The 19,196-nt window shown below is 36.3% G+C and overlaps 1 protein-coding gene across 3 annotated transcripts in view; it reads right to left on the reverse strand.

Annotated features, from left to right (window-relative positions):
* The window catches only part of LOC131162055 (heptahelical transmembrane protein 4-like), a 34,242-nt gene extending 15,654 nt beyond the window's left edge, over positions 1 to 18,588 (reverse strand). The window contains exon 1 of one of the 3 annotated variants that reach the window (XM_058118177.1): positions 18,302 to 18,588. The gene's annotated coding sequence lies outside the window, so the exon portion shown is untranslated. The remainder of the gene's footprint in view (positions 1 to 18,301) is intronic. The other 2 variants (XM_058118180.1, XM_058118179.1) reach the window with 2 other exon arrangements.
* Between the last annotated feature and the right edge of the window lie 608 nt (positions 18,589 to 19,196).

Consider the following 19,196-nt stretch of genomic DNA (forward strand, 5'->3'; position numbering starts at 1 on the left):
ACAAACTTCACATTGAAACTCAGAAGACATTCTATTTGAACAGATAGATAGAAACAAACGTTTTAAATAATGAAAATTTGGGTGACCCATCCTAGAATGCCATACAAAAGTTCACTATCTCTAGAAATAGACGCAAAATTACAAATTACAGTATTACATTGTTCACTCAAGCTTGCCTCCTCAAAAGTAGTAGAGTCCCTCATACGCCTTAGCAGTGCCAATCGTCTTCTCCAAAGATAGGTCTTGAAAAACACAATGAGATGAAACAAATTTAGCAGAGCAATTGGAGTCTTTTGTTAACTGGCTGATGGATAACAAGTTGCAAGATAACTTAGGAACATGTAGGACATATTTAAAGTTACAGAGTCAGATATGCGAATACTTCCTTTACTTGCAACTAGTGAGAGAGAACCATATGCAATTTTGACTCTTAGTTTTCTAGCATATGGTGAAAAGGATGAAAACAATTGATAAGAACCAGTCATATGATCGGATGCACCCGAGTCAATTATCCATGGTGATTTGTAACAGGATATAGTATTTAAGGCCGACAAATAATTACCTCGGTGAGCCAGAGAACCAGTGGAAGACAGACCCGATGTTTGAATTGAGGAAAACATTTTATATAGCTGATCCAACTGCTCAAGGCTGAATACACTACTTGGAGTAGTATTATTGGTTTTTTCACCTTGTGATTTTTCAGTTGAACTGTCAGTAGTAGCCTGATACCCACAATTTTTTTGATATTGTCTCGGCTTCCAATTTGCAAGCTTTCCATGAATCTCTCAACAAGTATCTTTTGAATGACCTGGCTTTCGATAGTGCTCGCACCATTATTTACCCTTTTGTGATCTTTGCCCGGATCCCGCCAGGCCTTTTGATATAAGGGCAGAGACGTCAGGCCCATTAGGATTTGCGCTCAGATTTTGGACAGACAGGTCCGGCCCGATACGATCTCCTTGGGGCCTCAGCATCACTCGTCTCCTGCTCTCCTCCCTCCTTACCTCTGCGAATACTTCTCGAGTTGAAGGTAGAGGTCGCCGGCCGAGGATTCGTCCTTGCACGTCGTCCAGATCTCGGTTGAGGCCGGCCAAGAACTCGAAGACCCGTTCGTTTTCAAGCCTCCTCCTGTATCGCGTGCTGTCACCGGAGCACTCTCATTCCTCTTCAATGCTCAAATCAGAGATGGGTCATCTCCATAAAATACTCTGTGACATCTCTATCACCTTGCCTCATCTACCACAACCGAGTTTTGATTTCGAAGATTTGCGAATAACTCTCGATATCCGAGTAGGTTCACGAATGGCATCCTAGACATCCTTCACCATAGGCAAGAACAGGTATATTTTTCCAATCGCCAGCTTCATCGAGTTGACAAGCCAAGTCGTGACCATGGAGTTTTCGGATCTCCATGCTTGCAAGGCGAAAGCATCAGTAGGGTCTGGTCTCCTCCGTTCGCCGATAAGGTAACCCAATTTCCCTTTTCCTTCAATCACCAATTTTATAGATTGAGCCCATTCACTTAAGTTTTTTCCATTCAATTTCCCCACTGAGAGTGCAAGGGCTGTATTGTCCAGCCCATTCAAACCCCCAGAGGATGTAGCCTCCAAATCCCCGTCGGGTTTTCCAAAAGAGGTCGACCCTCTGCTGGTGCTGTTGGCCATCATTAGCTAAGGTTGAGAAACCCTAGCTTTGATACCATGTGAACGAAATTCAATTCAATACTTCTTGAATTTGTCTTCTCATTATGTACATCTCAATCTTACATTATATAATACAATCAACTATTCTAAACAAGGAAATAATCCCCCTACAAAATAACATATAATCTTCTACATTTACCCACTTTCCTAATTTACTCACTATTCACAAAGATACTTGGGATTTTAACACTTTAATTATGGTAGGGAAAGTGCTGGAGGGCAAGAACAAGGTGAGGGTGAGGATAGGACTGTCACAAGCTGAACACTTCACACCTTGTAAAGGGATGTGCAACACTAGTTATAGCACCTTAACTCGTCAACCAAAAGTACACTACCATGTCATCACATCAACAAATTCACGACCATCAAATACAAAGTTAAGTGGAAGTAGTAAACAAGCATGTACGCAAACACTAATAACACAATACTGTAAAGCAATATAATTCATTTGCATTGTTCATGCCTCTATAGGCAACTTGTGTTTAGTGGGAGCAGCAAGTAGGCTAAACACTTATAAAATCTAGTGAGTTTTATAATGACTAATGAATGCTCACCCGCCTCAAAAGAGCTTTCTACGCTATTGTTATCCACTTTTGTCCAGGCTAATTCCGGACCCCAGTTTTCCGATTTCAAAAGGTTGATATATTTTATGGGTTTCTAAAATCAAAGTTGGGTGCTTTTGGGTTTAATTTCACAAAATTTTGAAGTTAATTTCATTTTTATGGTGATTCGGTGAAAATAAGGCCACTTTGGGAGAGCTTGAGTTTTTAGCCTAAAACCCTAGTCCTTTTCTTATAAAAAGAAGCTAAGGAGCTAGGTTGGGGGGGGGGGGGGGGGGGGGGGAGCACATATTCAACTCACAAGAGAGGGAGTAATGTGTGTTCATTGAGAAGTTCAAACCCTAGCCGTTAAATCCTCTTCGATCAACAAGGCTCTTAGGATTCAAGATCCCCCAAATTCAACCTGCAAGGATTTGACCGGAACCTTTAAATTTTCTTGCATGATGTTATGGTGTGATCTTAGGGTAAGATGTTTTTTATCATGATCATGCATATAAAGTTTAGAATTTTTATTATTACGAGGCTCAAATCCTTTGTTTCTCTTCCCATGTGCATCACATAGGTAGGGGGGTTCATAGAGGCCGGAACAGCGGCTAGATTGACATTTATGGAATTGTGTGGGAGTTTTGGAGTATTTGTTAGGAGATGGTAAGTTTTTAGAATTTTTTTGTGCACGAAGACCAAAGGAAGGTTTGGGTGTAGAATAAGGTGTCAAGGCATGCCTGTAGGAGTCAGAACGACCCCAAAAAGCATAGGAACTGCAGCTGTTGCCATCACCACCGGTGACGGCAAGCTTCGACATGGAGAAGCTATATTGGCAGTTTTTAAGGCATTCCAAGGCTTCCATAGTGACCAGAGGACGTATAGGGATCGAACAGCAATGAGAACTGCTGATTTGGGCCTGAAAAAGGTCGGGACTGCCGTAGGGCTTTAACGTCTCCCCATTGTCTCGCTGGAGAAGATGACCAGACAGAGGGACATGCACGCATGTTTTGTAAAGAACACAGACCGGTCGACCAATTTGCTTAGACACGTCGACTTGTCCCTTTTTTAATTTTATTTTCTTTTTTTTATTCTCTTTTATTTTCAAAATTAATTCTAAACTAGATTCTTTTAGTTTAAAATTTTTTAAAAAAATATGGGAAAACCAGAATTTTTTTTTAATTTCAAGACAATTTTCATAAATTTTTGCATTTTACTTATGTTTATTTTTATTTTCTACTTTTTTTTTATATGTTTTAATTTAAAACCTCTTTTTTCTAACTCAAAAGAATTGTTTTTTTTTTTTCAAAATTAAAATATCCTTAATTTTTAAAAAAATTTTATTTCGGAATTTTTATTGCATTTCCCATTTTTATTCGTTTATTTATTTTATTTTCTTGAATTTTATTCCATTTTACTCGTTATAAATTGTTAAAAAAAAAATGCAGAAAATTCCAAAAAAATACCAAAAATAATTTCACTAAATTCTAGGGAGTTTTTGGCTGTTTTGAGCTTCAGTATGTTCTTAGGGTGAGTCGAGGGATAAAAGATAACAAAAGAGCTCAATGGAAAAATGAGATTTGTTGTGTATTGTTTATATTCTTGCTTTGAATATGTGAAAGACTAGTGATGTCTTGGTTCAATTTGATTCATACAAACAATGTGTAAAGGCATGGATTGGTTTGGATTCATTGAAAGGTAAGCAAGTGTATTCAATTCACTTCATTTTGAAACTATGTGACATATCATTTTTATGTGAAGCATGAATGTATTTGTGCATAGATTTAGAATATGTGAGAGTTGTATGCTTTGGAAAATCTTAAAATCACTTGAGGCATGGCATGTTTCAAAATTCCCACAAAAGTTTGAAATTGAATCCAAGATTGAATGAAATCATAGCTAATGAATCCGATGATGGAACCTTGAAGCAACATGATATTATCATTCGTGGGATTCCTAAGGTGAAGGAAATCTTACAACTCTAACGAGGTACCAAATGGTTATAAGGTGGAACAATATTTAAAAGAAAGGTAATCTAATCCTCTAAAGAATCAAAGACCATAATTGATTAATGTTTGAACATCCCAAGTTTATCATGATAACGTTTGAAAGAATGGGTGTGTGGGGGGCGCTAGACTGAACTCCTGAATTTGGCTTTGGTACATAGACCGTGGACTATTGATTCCTTGGAACCTAGGATTAGCTAGAGACCAATTAATTTATAGTAATTAGGTGAACTTAATCAAACTGAAGTAAAAAAAGATTAGTGGCGACCTCGTGAAACCGAAGTGTAAGATAAAGGTCAATTAACACATTTTTGGATAGCCATCCCAATTGAGGCATCAGACCCCAATCTGCACATGTTCACATATGTTATTCTAGCTTTAGCACTATGAAACATTATATTAACCGAGAAGTCATACTCCCATTTTACACGAAGGCTTTATCCTACTTAAAATAAAACCTACACTACTATTTACATGGTGGTTACCCATCCCATGTACACAAAACAAGTGGTCACAGGCAAGCATAATACTCTAAACAAGCTTGACTCGTGACAATAAGGTTTGGATGGCAATCATTGCAAAGGTAGTGTATCAAGATGAGGAATTTTTCGTAACAATTCTTGCATTTGCTCACATTGTGCAAGGGTACTATTCATCGTTGGGATCTCCATATGAAATTGACTTGGGTCCATAAGTCTCTCTCCAATGGTGATGCTAGTGTTGACCCTTCAACACATGACCACTCTAGTACTCTATTGGGGAGTTGAGTACATCATCTATCGTGTCTGGAAGAAATATAATGATCATGTCTACATGGTTCAACAACTCCGAATTCGTTTTCTACATCTAGTGCTACCATGGCCCATTTAGGCATAACCAGGCTTCTTGCCTCTTCAACCTCCTCATCTAAAGTTATTAATTCTTATGCCTCCTCACATATGACATGTAATTGAAATTTATTTGTCCTTGAAACTCACTACTTTATACTCCAAGGTTACTCTTGCTAATGGCTTGGTTTCAGTTTCTCACTGTGGCAGTATTTTTTCATTTCCTTTTGTGTTATATGAGCCTAAATTTCTTTTGAACCTATTATGAGTTAGTCATTTAACTAAATCTCATTAGTATTTTGAAACCTTCTTTCCTTCTCACTGTGTTGTTCAAGATCTTTAGATGAAGAAGAGGATTGGTGGAGAGTTTAGGAAGGATGGCTTGTACACTATTTTGATGGTGTTGGCAGTAGATCTGACTTTTGTCGTACAACTTCTTCAATTTCTATGCATGGTGTTTTTCTGGAACAGTGGCATGCTCATTTGGGTCATCCATCCCTTTAGAAACTACAATAAGTTTTTCCTATGTACAACTCTATTTCTCCTGTCAACTCTATTTCTCATGTTGTGTCTTCTACTTGTCAGTTAGGAAAGCATACAATCAAGTCTAGTAATAAATCATTGTTTTCTCTTAGTCATTTAGACATTTAGGGTCTGGTCTACGTAGGGTCATGAATTTGACCAGTCATCAATATTTTGTTCCCTTCATGAATGATTTTTTTCCATTATGACCTAGATCTATTTGTTAAAAGACAAGTTCAATTTTTAAATGCATTTTCTCAATTCTATCAGGAAATAAGACCTCAGTTTGGTATTGGCATTCAAGTTTTTCGATTTGGTAATGCACTTGAATGTGTCCAAATGAGGTTTAGTGTTTGTGTTTTTTTTTTTTTTTTTAGCTCAGCCAAAGGATAATTCATTAAACACCATGTTTATATACCTTTCAGCAAATGGAGTAGGAAAAAATAGACATTTACTTGACGTATCATGTTCTCTATGCTTTCATATGCACATCCCTAAATCCATTGGACCAATGCACTTCTTATAGCCTATAATCTGTTAAGGAAATGACCTACAATATCATGGGAGGAAAATTCTCTTCTCCGTCATGTACTAAAAAACATCCATGTTATCTGCTGTACCTCATGTCTGTGGGTGCATGTGTTTCGTAACTTTTGTTCATGTTCCGCATACTTGTTAGGAGAAGTTCTCTCCTTGTGCTATTAATTATGTCTTTGTTGGGGTACTCAAAAACTTAAAAGATATATATGTTATTATCCCCAGACTCACAGGAAAGATGTTATGTTAGTGCAAATGCTACCTTTTTTTTGTGGGGACACCTTATTTATCTAGCATTGTGTCCTCTATTGTTATTATTCCTTTTGAAAAAAATAATAACCAGAAAGAGCAGATTGTACACAGAGAGAAAGGAAAAAAAAGGGGGGGAATAAAATCCTCCCTTTACATCAAAAGAAAATAATTACAAAGCTTCTAGACTAAACCCAAACCAACTCAATGCAATAGAGCCAACCAGTCCTGCAGCATGTCTTCCAAAGAGATATGGAGGAAGAATCCATTTGCTGACACCCACAATGATGAAAGATACACCAGTCTACTCCAAAGCAAATTATTAGACATAGCCACACCTTTTCCAGCATTCCTCTCCAACCAAATGCAGCAAATGGCAGCCATAACAGAGCATCGCCATAAAGCTTTCCTATCCTTTCCTTTACCAAAACCTCTAAACATGATGGTCCTTATAAATCTATTTTGAATCCATTAATGACTTCTCATCCCTCCTTGTGTGTTGATATTCCTGTTCCTACTCTTATTTATTTGGAGAAAACTTCCAGTCCTTCCAAATCCATATGTTATTCCTTAATGACTTCGCATCCCTCCTTGTGTGTTGATATTTCTGTTCCTACTCTTATTTATTTGGAGAAAACTTCCAGTCCTTCCAAATCCATTTTTTATTCACAAGAGAAAATATTAAGGATTTATTAACAACACAAAGCAAGCACAAACATCACTACCACCATGCAGCAGCCTCTTTTGCCCCACACTATACTTCCTAGCATGACTTGGAATTGGAAATTGCTCTCTGGAAAGGTACCCAACATGTTCCCAGCAGTCCTTAGTTTCTTATCCTTCTGCTCATTATGTTTCAATTATTACCTTGCCTATTTCCTCTGTTTCTATCTCTTCCTCCTATGTTGAAGCATTTGCTAAATGGTTGGAAGCATGCAACGGACATAGAAGTTGATGCGTTCAGACCCTTAGGTGCATGGGATTTGGTGGATTTCTTGGTTAGGAGTTGGTTTGGTGTTGTTGGGACTACACGATCAAAAATTTTCTTGACAGCTCTATCAAATGACTTAAGGCTTGATTATTTACTAAGGGGTACACCTAAACATGTGGTATTGATTATTTTGAGACCTTCTCTCATGTTGCTCCACTCAATGGTGTTTGTGTATTGATCTCAATGGCAGGTAATTTTGATTGGCCTTTGTACCAACTGAATGTAAAGAATGCCTTCTTGTATTAAGATTTGCAAGAAGAGGTATACATGGAGCAACCTCTCGGGTATGTTGTTCAATGGAGGATGGTAAGGTGTGTGAGTTGCATAGGGCCATTTACAGTCAGAATCGATCTCTTTGAGCATGATTTGACAAATTTAGTATTCTGGTCCTTGCATTTCATTTTATCTAGTACTACTCTAATCATCTAGTCTTTGTTTGCAAAAATTTTTGTGGTACTTCTAGTAGCTTATGTTGATAATATCATCACCACTGGCAGTGAACTAGAGCGGAATTGTTGTAGTTGCAAGAAAATTTTAAAATGAAAGAACTAAGGTACTCTGCATAACCTTTTTAGTATTATGATTGTTGTGCAAGAAATGGTTGAATCAATCTCAGCAAAAATATACCTCGGCCTTGCTAAGTGAGACTTGTATGTTGGGAGCTAATACTCCTATGGATCCCAACATGAAGTTGTCTAGGGATGTAGAAATGGATTTTGAAGACAAACGTCAATATTTGGCAAGTTGATCTACTTAACAGTAGCTACACCCGACATATCTTTTGCTACGTAGGTGGTGAGTTAGTTTATGGAAAATCTCAAACAAAGACTAAGATTCCATAGTATCTCAAAAGCTCTCCCGGTAGAAGTTTGATATATAAATGTAATAGAAAGCATGAGATCATAGAAAACTTTAATGTAGATTGGGTTGGCTAAATAGATGATTGAAGGTCTTCTGCTACATTTATGGGAGGTAATCTTGCTTCTCGGTGTAGCAAGAAATGAACTAATGTAGCAAGATCTACCATTGAAGCAGTGTGAATGGGCTTACGTGGTTTAAGTCTCTAGTATCAGAAAAGAGATTCTTGGTAACAAAGTCCATAGATATGTTTTTTCATAGTAAGCTGCCACTTATATTGCTAACAACCCAGTGTTTCATGAGGGCACAAAGCATATTGAAGCTGGCTATCATTTTGTGAGGGATGTTGTGTTGAAAATCTATGGACATTTAGGCAATGTTTTCACCAAAGCTTTATTCAAGCCTACCTTGTCTAATTGTTATATAAGATGGGGTTAGCTGATATTTATAACCTCCAACTTGAGAGGAAGTGTTAGAGAATAGGCTATTTTAGTAATTATGAGATGTGATTGGGGGTAATTTTTGTCGTTCATGTTGTTCTATTACGAATATATAAGAGGGCAGACCTGGAGCTGCACATAAGCTCCAGGAAAACTGTCGCCCACCTTTTTCTCTCCTTCTCTTCTTCTCACCTACTCTTCTCCATCTCTAATCCTAAGTGCTGTATTTTCTTCATTGAATCTACAATTTATTTCAGATTACAACAATACACATTCATACACATATTTATGTATACATAATATTTTACAGTCTTCTTTAGAAAACATGTATAATAAATATCAAAAGAATTAAATAGAATATGAAACAAGATATAAACAGAAGCAAACGGATTTAATGGATTTACTTCTTTATCACACCTTGCATTGATTTCTTTAATTAATTACGAATTCAAAATTAAAATATTTTCACATAAGAAGGATGACATACCAATAATTGTAGTTCTCTAACTACATGTTAAAAAACATTGATATATTTTCAATGTCAAACCCAATGTATTAAAAGACGAAGGTGTAAGACGAGGCATTTTAACCCTTATGAGGCAAGTAATAAACCTTAAGGTGTTGGGGTGTCAGCCTTTTAAGAATTTTATTTTTAGACAACAATATGCAAATAAATCAAATATACTTTTAAAATAAATAAAAAATGAAGAAAATACAAATATAATGTGAAAAACAAAAATCAAGAATAAGTTGCAAACTCCTAGATGGCCATTTTAAAATTTCTAACTTGAATTCATTATGTAAATCATGACAAGAGATAGTTATAACATCACAAAGTTAAAATTATTTTCAAGATGCAAGATATAACTCCCAATTATTTTGGAAAGGATGAGGTTCAAGAGATTTAGAAGTCAACTTGCATTATGACACTCCTTTATATAAACATGGAGTCAAAATTTTCTACCCAAATACTTGAGAATCACACACCTAAAATGCCTAAGCCTCAACCAAAAAGGCGCAAAAAGCATGCTTTCCATACAAAACTTTAAATGTGTAAGCCTCAATGTGTAATGCATTAGTCTTTTGGCATTTGATCTTTTAGTTGAGCTTGAAGGAATTTTAGGCATGCCTTGCCTTGAGGCAAGCCTTGATTGAGCCTTTTAAAACAGTCGTCAAAACACATATATAAACATATCAAATATTTTTAGACTCTAAAACATTTTAAGTTTCTGAAACATATTTGAGGAGTCTTTAGGGAGTATCGAGTATCCATGCTTTAGTGAAAAGAGTGTTTTGATATTGATATGCACATGATAACACATTTTTATGTTGCTTGTTGATCCTAGACGACAACAAATTCCTTACATGGAAGATTAGGTCTATTGCACTTTATATGCAAATAGTACTCTCATGTTTTTCTTCTTTCACAAAATGCTGATTTCTAATGAACAATTTCTCTTGAACATGCTCATCAAATTCTTGAAGAAAGGATAACTTACTATTATTTGCAAACATTTCATTTCTAAATTCCTAATATTTTTAGATTTTCCCTTAAAGAACTTGAAATTACTTCAATGTCTTTAAGGATCTCACTGCTGCATTTTTTAGACAACCAAACAATCAACAGTATTCATGGCCCGTGACCATTGTGTATAATTTGAAAATATTAGACAATCATATCATGGGAGGCTTTACTAAGCAAATAGATCCATTAATTTGAGGCTTACGCAGCTCGTTCATGCAACATCGTTTCTTCCCTTAGATGGGATCTCAAAAGTTTGGCCTAGATTAAATGAAATGTTGAATAATTGGGTTAAAATGGAAGACCTGACCCCAATGATGTGTCTATCCCTCTATTTATAATATATGTCAAGTACAATACCAATGACAATAATACCCTTACTAACTCACACTTACTAACATAACTCTTACCAATGACCATAATACCATTACTAACTCACACATACTAAAATAACTCTAACGCGTACTAATAATGATAAATGACCCAATAACCATTAACACTCCCCCTCAAGCTAGAGCATATATATCATATGCTCCTAACTTGTTACATATGAATTTCACACGAGCACCTCCCAAGGCTTTAATGAATAAATCAGCAAGCTGAAAATCAAACTTCACAATAAGTGGTTGTAACGAGCTTCTGGTACAAATTTCTCTTAAACAAAGTGGCAATCAACTTCGATGTGCTTTGTCTACTTATGGAAGACCTAGTTGGAGGCAATATGAATAACATCTTGATTGTCACACATCAACTCCATTGGCTGAGAATGTGGAAAATCCAGTACTTCCAACATGTTCTTCAACCAAAACAAGTTCATATGTAGTTTGAGCCATAGCCTTATACTTTGAATTCAACACTTGACCTAGCACCACAATTTGTTTCTTACTCTTCCAAGAAGCCAAATTACCACCAACAAAAATAAAGTACCTGGTGGATCTTCGGTCGAAAGGCGACCTAGCCCAATCTGCAACTGTATATCCCTAAATATCAGTGTGAACCTAATCCTAATATAAGAGACCTCTCCTTGGTGCATCTTTGAGATATCTCAAACTGCAAATTACTGCATCCTTGACTTGTTCTTGGAGAATTGAGAAACTGACTCACAACACTTGTTGCTAAAGATATATATAGTTGAGTGTCTATGAGATAATTCAACTTTCCAACAAGTCTTCGATACCGTCTTGGACTAGGCAACAAATCACCCATATCTGGCACTAACTTACCGTTGGGATCATGAGTGTATCAACAAGTTTGGATCCCAATAGTTCAATCTCATCTAAAAGATCAAGAACATATTTTATCTATGACAAGACCATCCCCATACAAGATCTCGATACTACTATACCCAAGAAGTATTTCAATGGTCCCAAATCCTTGGTATGAAATTTAGAGTGTTGGAAAAGCTTTAGATCCTAGATGTCTTGATCATCATCTCCAATAATCACAATATCATCCATATACACAATAAGCAAACAATGCTCAAGTACGGAGTGATCCACTGCAGTCTGTTGAAGGCCAAACTCAAGTATGAAAGCACTAAATCGACCAAAACATGCTCTCGGGAACTATTTAAAACCATATAATGATTTCATAAGTCTACGTACTAAGCCTGACTCCCCCTAAGCAACAAACCCAGGTGGTTGCTCCATATAGACCTCCTCCTGAAGATCACCATATAAGAAAGCATTCTTCACATCTAACTGATGTAGAGGCTTGTAACAAGTAGTGGCTAAGGATATGACAAACATACTAAAGCAAGTTTAGGGATTGGAGAATGTGAATAATCCAAACCATACACTTGAGTATATCCTTAGCAACAAGGCGAGCCTTCAATCAAGCCACGGAACCATTTAGATTAACCCTTCACAATATACATCCAATGACAACCAACCACAGACTTATCAGGAGCTAAAGGATGCCAACTCCTAAGTATCACTATCTTGTAGTGCATGCATCTCTTCAATCATTGCATTCCTCCACCCAGAATGAGACAAACTTTCATAATAGATTTTACAAGAGTAGCAGAAGACAAAAGTACTAACAAAATAGTAATCTGAGGGTGACAAGAAATCCAAACAAACAAAATTAGAGATTGAATGTTGAGTACAACAACATTTACCTTTTCGAGCAACAATGGGAGGATGAACATCCAAGGAAACAGGATTGTCTAATGACAAAACTAGAGGTGCAAAAGTAGAAGCTAGAAGAGGCTCTCCTCACTTGAGCCGCCATGTGTATACTTGCAAATTGGGATGATCCAAGCATTGAGAAGGGCTCCAACTAGATGAAAATGTAGGAGGATTGAGCACAGATATTAGGTTAGGGTCTAGAAGGCAAGGCAGACGAAGGGACTAATTAAGGCCGAAAAAACTTAAGAAATCAGAGTAGTATGGAGTAGAATTAAAAAAAGTGACATCAATAGAGGCAAAAAAAAAAAAATTGATGTAAAGTAGGGTTATAACATTGATATCCCTTTTGAGTATAGGAATACCCCAAAAAAATACATTAGATAGCACCAGGATCCAACTTATCAGTTCCTGAAATTAACTGATGGAAAAAAGACACTATCAAATATACGAGGGGAAAGGAAAACAAAGGAGCCTTAGGGAAGATAATTGAATATGGGATTTTTCCACCAAGAGCAAAGGATGGCATTTTATTTATGAGAGAGCAAGCAATGAGCATGACATCACTCTAAGAAACTTTGGGGACATTCATTTAATACAATAGGGTACGAGTGACTTTGAGAATATGTCTGTTTTTCTGTTTTGCAACTCCATTTTGTTGTGGAGGGTGGGCACAAGATGACTAATGGATCATACCAGAATTAGTCATATATGTACTGAATTGGGTATTGAAGTGATCCGTAGCATTATGACTATGAAGTATCTTGACTGTCATATCAAACTGAGTCTTTATTTTGAGAACAAAAGGCACAAAACATATTAAACAACTTAGAACGATATTTCATTAAATACAACAAAATCATCTTGGAATAGTCATCAACAAATGTAACAGAGTATCGAAACCCCAATTTCAACATGACATGACTAGGACCCCAAACATCTTAATGGATAAGCATTAAAGGACTATCTGCCCATTTATTGACCTAGGAAGCAAGGGGAACACGAAGATGTTTTCTTAACTGACAAGACTCACTCTCAAGACTGCACACAGAACTCAAGGTAGGCACTTGCTATTTCAATTCATCCAAAGACGAATGACCAAGGCAACAATGAATTTGAAGTGGTGTAGTTGTGGTTGTGTAGACTATGGGAGAAGAGAGCAACTTAAGGTAGTAAAGCCAACTCCTATGCCAATTGTCTTCCCTGTGTTCAAATCCTAAATAACCATAGAATCATGAAAGAAGGTAACAGAACAATTTAGTGCCTTTGTAATCTTACTCACTGACATGAGATTGAAAGGAGACTTAGGAATGTACAAAACAAAAAAAAAGAGATACGGAGGGAGTAGGATTTCTTATTCCTATCCCCTTAACTGTAGTTGTGGACCCATTAGCAAAAGTGATTTGAGGTAGATTTAAAGGATACTAGAGGGCAAAAAAAATATTTCACACACCTGTCATATGGTTAGTACCAGTAGAGTCGATAACCAAAGGACTAGTGAGAGAGATACCAAATGACATAAAAACTATAGAATTACCCTTCTGAGCAAAAAATGCAACGTGTTGAGCTGCTTGTTGGGATGCTTGATATTGTAGGAACCTTGAATACTCTTCCTCCAATACAACTATAGTATGTTGTTCACTTGAACAAGTTCTTGACGAGCAAAACACACTTTTAGGATTTGAGGATGCCATCACAACACACACAACCTCAATACAGCAGCAAATCAGAATATACAGCGAACAAAATGCTCTTGGAATACCAAACTGAACTTCTTAACCAACCGAAGCAACCATAAGCAAACTTCCAGACCAACCAAAATAACCACAAATGAATCAATCATTGATTCAATCACAAATAAGCCACCACCAACCGAAACAACCACAAGCAAACTTCCAGACCAACTGCAACAACCACAAACGAGTCAACCACTGATTCAATCACAAACGAGCCACCAACAACTGGGCATAGCACTGCCACAGCCCTAAAAATTAGCCTACATACACTGCCACAGTCACAAGGCACTAACCAACCACTTAAATAAGACCAAAGAACAAATAACTAATTGCCGCAAGTGAGTGATTGGAAAAGGTTGACTCTTTGAACAAAAAACATGACCAACAACTTGATACCATGGTCTATGAAGGAAATCAAAACCATTCTGGAAAAAATCAGAGCTGAAAACATGCTCAAAGTACTCTCATGCACTGGCGCGTGGACTCAGAGCTGCCAGCTGGGCGTGTGGAGCTCTCCTTAGTTATGAAATTTTACAGGTCAGTAGATCAGCTGGTTGTGTGTGTATCTATGTGGTTATTTTTGCAAAATATGAAGGATTTTTTTTGAGTTTCTGAGAGGGCAGCAGTGTCCAGGATTTTCCAGCAACTAGAGTGTTTTCCAGCAGCACCTGTACTTTGCTTCTGGTTTTCATGCTGCAAATAATCCCTCTACAGCCGCAGGTTTGAAGTTTAGGGTTTCTTTTACGGTTTGGTTTTGGATTCAAGTTTAGGGTTTGGTGTTGGTACACACTCAGGGTTTAAGTCGAATCTTACTCTGATATCATGTTGAATAATCGAGTAAAATGGAAGACCTGACCTCAATGATAGGTCTCTCGCTCTATTTATAATATATGTCAAGTACAATACTAATGACCATAATACTCTTACTAACTCACACATTAACATAATTCTAACACATACTAATAATGATAAATGACCCAATAACCATTAACATGAAAAATGTAGAGGGCAGAAAATTTGGTACAAATCCATCTACCTTGAAACATTACAAGAGCTAAATATGGAGGCTGCATTAAGCAAATAGAGTGAATTGTTTGCAGCACTTGAGCTTGTTGATGGCAAATCTGATCTTCCCTTGGGATGGGATCTCAAAAGCTTAACATCTAGTTAATGAAAAATCAAGTGCAAGTGAAGGATTGGTGCAAATCTCTTTTGGCTTAACAAATAAAAATGCTTCGGATAATTATAACAAGGTTCGCGCTTCTTTTTCTGGCAGATTAAGAAATGTTGCCATTTGGCTCGTTAAACTCCTGATGTCACCAACAAATAGTGTAGGAAGGAGTATGGAAGGCTAGTTTTTCTATGACCATAACATGGTCACTTTTGAATGATAGTGAAAAGCTTTCAGACTGGCATTGGAACATTATTGAACAATCAATTTTGATTGCAATTGAAGCTAAGTTTTGCAAACGTAAAGAATTTGAATCTTTCAAAATAGAGAATGCATTATAAGCTTAAATTCTATAAAGGCCTATCTGTATATTTGATGCTCATAGCCTCAAATATTAACAAGTCTTTTGAAATTCTTTGTCTGTGCACTAGTGTATGCAGACATTTGTATGTGAGCAAGGGGGAATCTTCTAATGTGACAACAATTCATAATGTTTAATGGCAGGTTCATTAGATTTTCCATGTTAAATTTTACTTCCGACTCTTTAGGTTGCTCAAAATTCCTGTGTTGTATGCCAATAAAAAATGTGTTGTAAAGGAAATGAAAAAATGTATTTTTTTTTTTTCATGTTTAGTTTTGAGCAAAGTGATCAGAAAAATAAACATATGTTACAAATTAAAGAATAAATTTTTTGCTTTACACCTCATTAATATTTAATTTAAAAAAAAAAAAAATTAACTATATTATATAAAATTCTCATTTCTAATGATATTTTCAATTCTCAAACTGATTTTTGAAACCAGATTTTTGAAATCAGAGAAAATCGCCCTGGATTGGGCAAAGGGCACGCCAGAAACAGATCACCCACATCGCGTACCCCACACCTCCTCTGCTCTGCGTTGCTCTAGCCTTATTCTATCTACAAGCACAGCGACAATGAAACTACGCTCCGGGAAGACTAAAGCAAAGCCATGCCAGTCCTCTTAGACGCCCGCTCGACATCGCCGACATCAGAGGCAAGAACCGGTGGCGAGGATGCACACTTAGCAAATGTCCCAGGAAGCACCACCAATGCTTGCCCGTGTGCTACCTACTAGGTTCAGTCCGTTGATCTGGGATGCACTAGTAGGAGCGCTCTGCAAGATCATCACTGCTATATCAAATTTATGATGGCCCCGACAGTTCCTATGCGAATCCGCTTCACGTCTCGGATTCGGATTCAAAAGCTGAAGGGAGCTAGGAAGACCCATTAGCTGCTTTATTTATGAGTTGTGCACACACTTTTGCTAATGGGTCTTCCTAGCTCCCTTCAGCTTCTGAATCCGAATCTGAGACGTGAAGCGGATTCGCAAAGGAACTGCTGGGGCCGTCATAATTCGATATAGCAATGATGATCTTGCGGAGCGCTCCTATTAGCGCATCTCAAATCAACGGACTGAACCTAGTAGGTAGCACACGGGCAAGCATTGGTGGTGCTTCCTGGGACACCTGCTAAGTGTGCATCCTTGCCACCGGTTCTCGCCTCTGATGTCAGCGATGTCGAGTGGGCGTTTGAGAGGATTGGCATGGCTCTGCTTTAGTCTTCCTGGAGCGTAGCTTCATTGTCGCTGAGCTTGAAGATAGAATAAGGCTAGAGCAACGCAAAGCATAGCAGAGCAGAGCAGAGGAGGTGTTGGGTACGCAATGTGGGTAATCTGTTTCTAGCGTGCCCTTTGCCCAATCCAGCGTGATTTTCTCTGATTTCAAAAATCTGGGGATTTCAAAAATCTGGTTTCAAAAATCAGTTTGAGAATTGAAAATAACACTAGAAATGAGAATTTGTTATAATATAGTTAATTTTTTCAAAAAAATTAAATATTAATGAGGTGTAAAGCATAAATTTTATTCTTTAATTTGTAACATATGTTTATTTTTCTGATCACTTTGCTCATAACTAAACATGAAAAAAAAAACTACATTTTTTCATTTCCTTTACATCACATTTTTCAAGTTTCAAATGGGATTTAGAACGTAAATCTCATTGCATACCCTACATGCATATCAGGACTCCTTTCCTTGAAGTTGGAAATTATTGTATATTTCTATGGTAAATCTCATTGCATACCTTGGTTGAATCATTTTGTATCCCATAAATTGCTTTGTAAATGATAAGCTCAAAAGATGAAAAGTGCACTCCACTCTACCAACCTGATAATTTCTGAGTCATAGGGATCATATCCAGCCATGAGTTGTTAGGTGCAACAATAATGCCATACCATCTGATAATACTCCTTCAATAACCTTATTTTTTTTATTTCTTAAACAGAGATCAAAGATTAAAACCTTGCATCTACTGCAAACTTTTTGCCTTTGAGCCACTTTCGGATGAAAGTGAAGTTTAAAAGTATCAATCTTTCTAATCTAATAATCTAATCTGATGAATCCGAGCTCTTCACTCCTCAAAGAACATAGTGGAAAGCGGAAACAACAAGATAGAACTTTCAAGGTGCTAGAGCTACACGGCCTACATGATGCACCTCTACAAGGCATGGTAATGTTCGATAATCAAGTTTATTTAATGGATATGCTTTGCTCACAGCATGTACAACAGCACAAATACCTAGCAGGTTAGATTGGCAGAGTAAATACTATGCAGTCGAGACATTTGGGAATCGTAGATGTTGTTTCCTCAGCTGGCAGAACCCCAATAAAGGGTCTTGAATCAAGTGTTTTGGAAATATAGCTGAAAGGGGCTTTCAATCAACGTTTGATTGTTCCTCAAAAAAATAAAAATTAAAAACTAAGAAAATATCAAATTTTCGAACTGTTTAAAGTTTCACGATATGGGAGACCTAACAAAGAACCAAACTTCAACTAAACTGGTTCTAATTCAATCTTTCTGTTTCAGATGAACTGGGTTGTTCATCTTTTGCAACCGAAACCGCGTTTGAGAACTTCCCAAAAGACATTCAAAAGTATTTTATTAAAAACAGAGAGATCAAAGAAAGAAAAGAGTGATAGTGCAGAAAGCAATAATTGTGAGATATGTACAATAATAAGCAAATTAAACATCCAAATCATTCAAAGGGTACCTGAAAATTGCAGAATCGGAGGCTTGAATTTGTTTCTGAGAATTCAATTTATGCAATAAGGTAAAGAATATACTCTGTTAATGCGAGGCATATATTGATAGAAAATGTTGAAAGAATCCAGCGGGGATAAAGAAATTGTTCCTTCTCCGTTCTTTTCAACTTATTAATTCAAAGAATCATGATCTCAGAAAAATGCCGACGAATCGATGGAGTAGAGATTCAAGAGAAGGGAAGGGACGCTCACGATTGCCTCATTTGAATTTTGACTGGGTAATGCTGTCTATAGCGACTAGTCAAAAAAGTACGAATATATATATAGAGTTAATTAAATAGTAAGAATTTTATGAATATAAAATGAACATAAACTTAAAATTAAAAAAACATTTAAATCTCAAATATTTTGTAATACGCATGGCACGTGAATGGTTAATAACATTTTTAATCAAAATTATTCTTATAATCCTAAGAAATATTATTATTAATGAATTTTATGGAATGAATGTAGTAAAAATGCTCATAAGGGAAAAAGGATGAAAATTTATTTGGGACATGAACGGCAAAAAAATAAAAGAAATAATATATTAAATATATCGAAAAATTAATTGAATTATAGGAATAAAAGAAAAGGGATAAAATTTATTCTATAAAAAAATAAAAATAAAAATACACCATACGCATTACACAGGTGTTATAATATACATTAATAAAACAGCATTTACTATATATTATAATTTTTACTTATTCACATACTATTTATATCTTATGAATTATATTATATTATCTAAAAATTTAATTAAAGAAATAATTTAACTTAATAAATGACATATATTTTATGCATTCATAAATTTGATATAACTTATACATAGTAAATATAAATGATATTTGATTTTTCACA

Source organism: Malania oleifera, chromosome 8, assembly GCF_029873635.1.
Source record: "Malania oleifera isolate guangnan ecotype guangnan chromosome 8, ASM2987363v1, whole genome shotgun sequence".
Lineage (NCBI taxonomy): Eukaryota > Viridiplantae > Streptophyta > Magnoliopsida > Santalales > Ximeniaceae > Malania > Malania oleifera.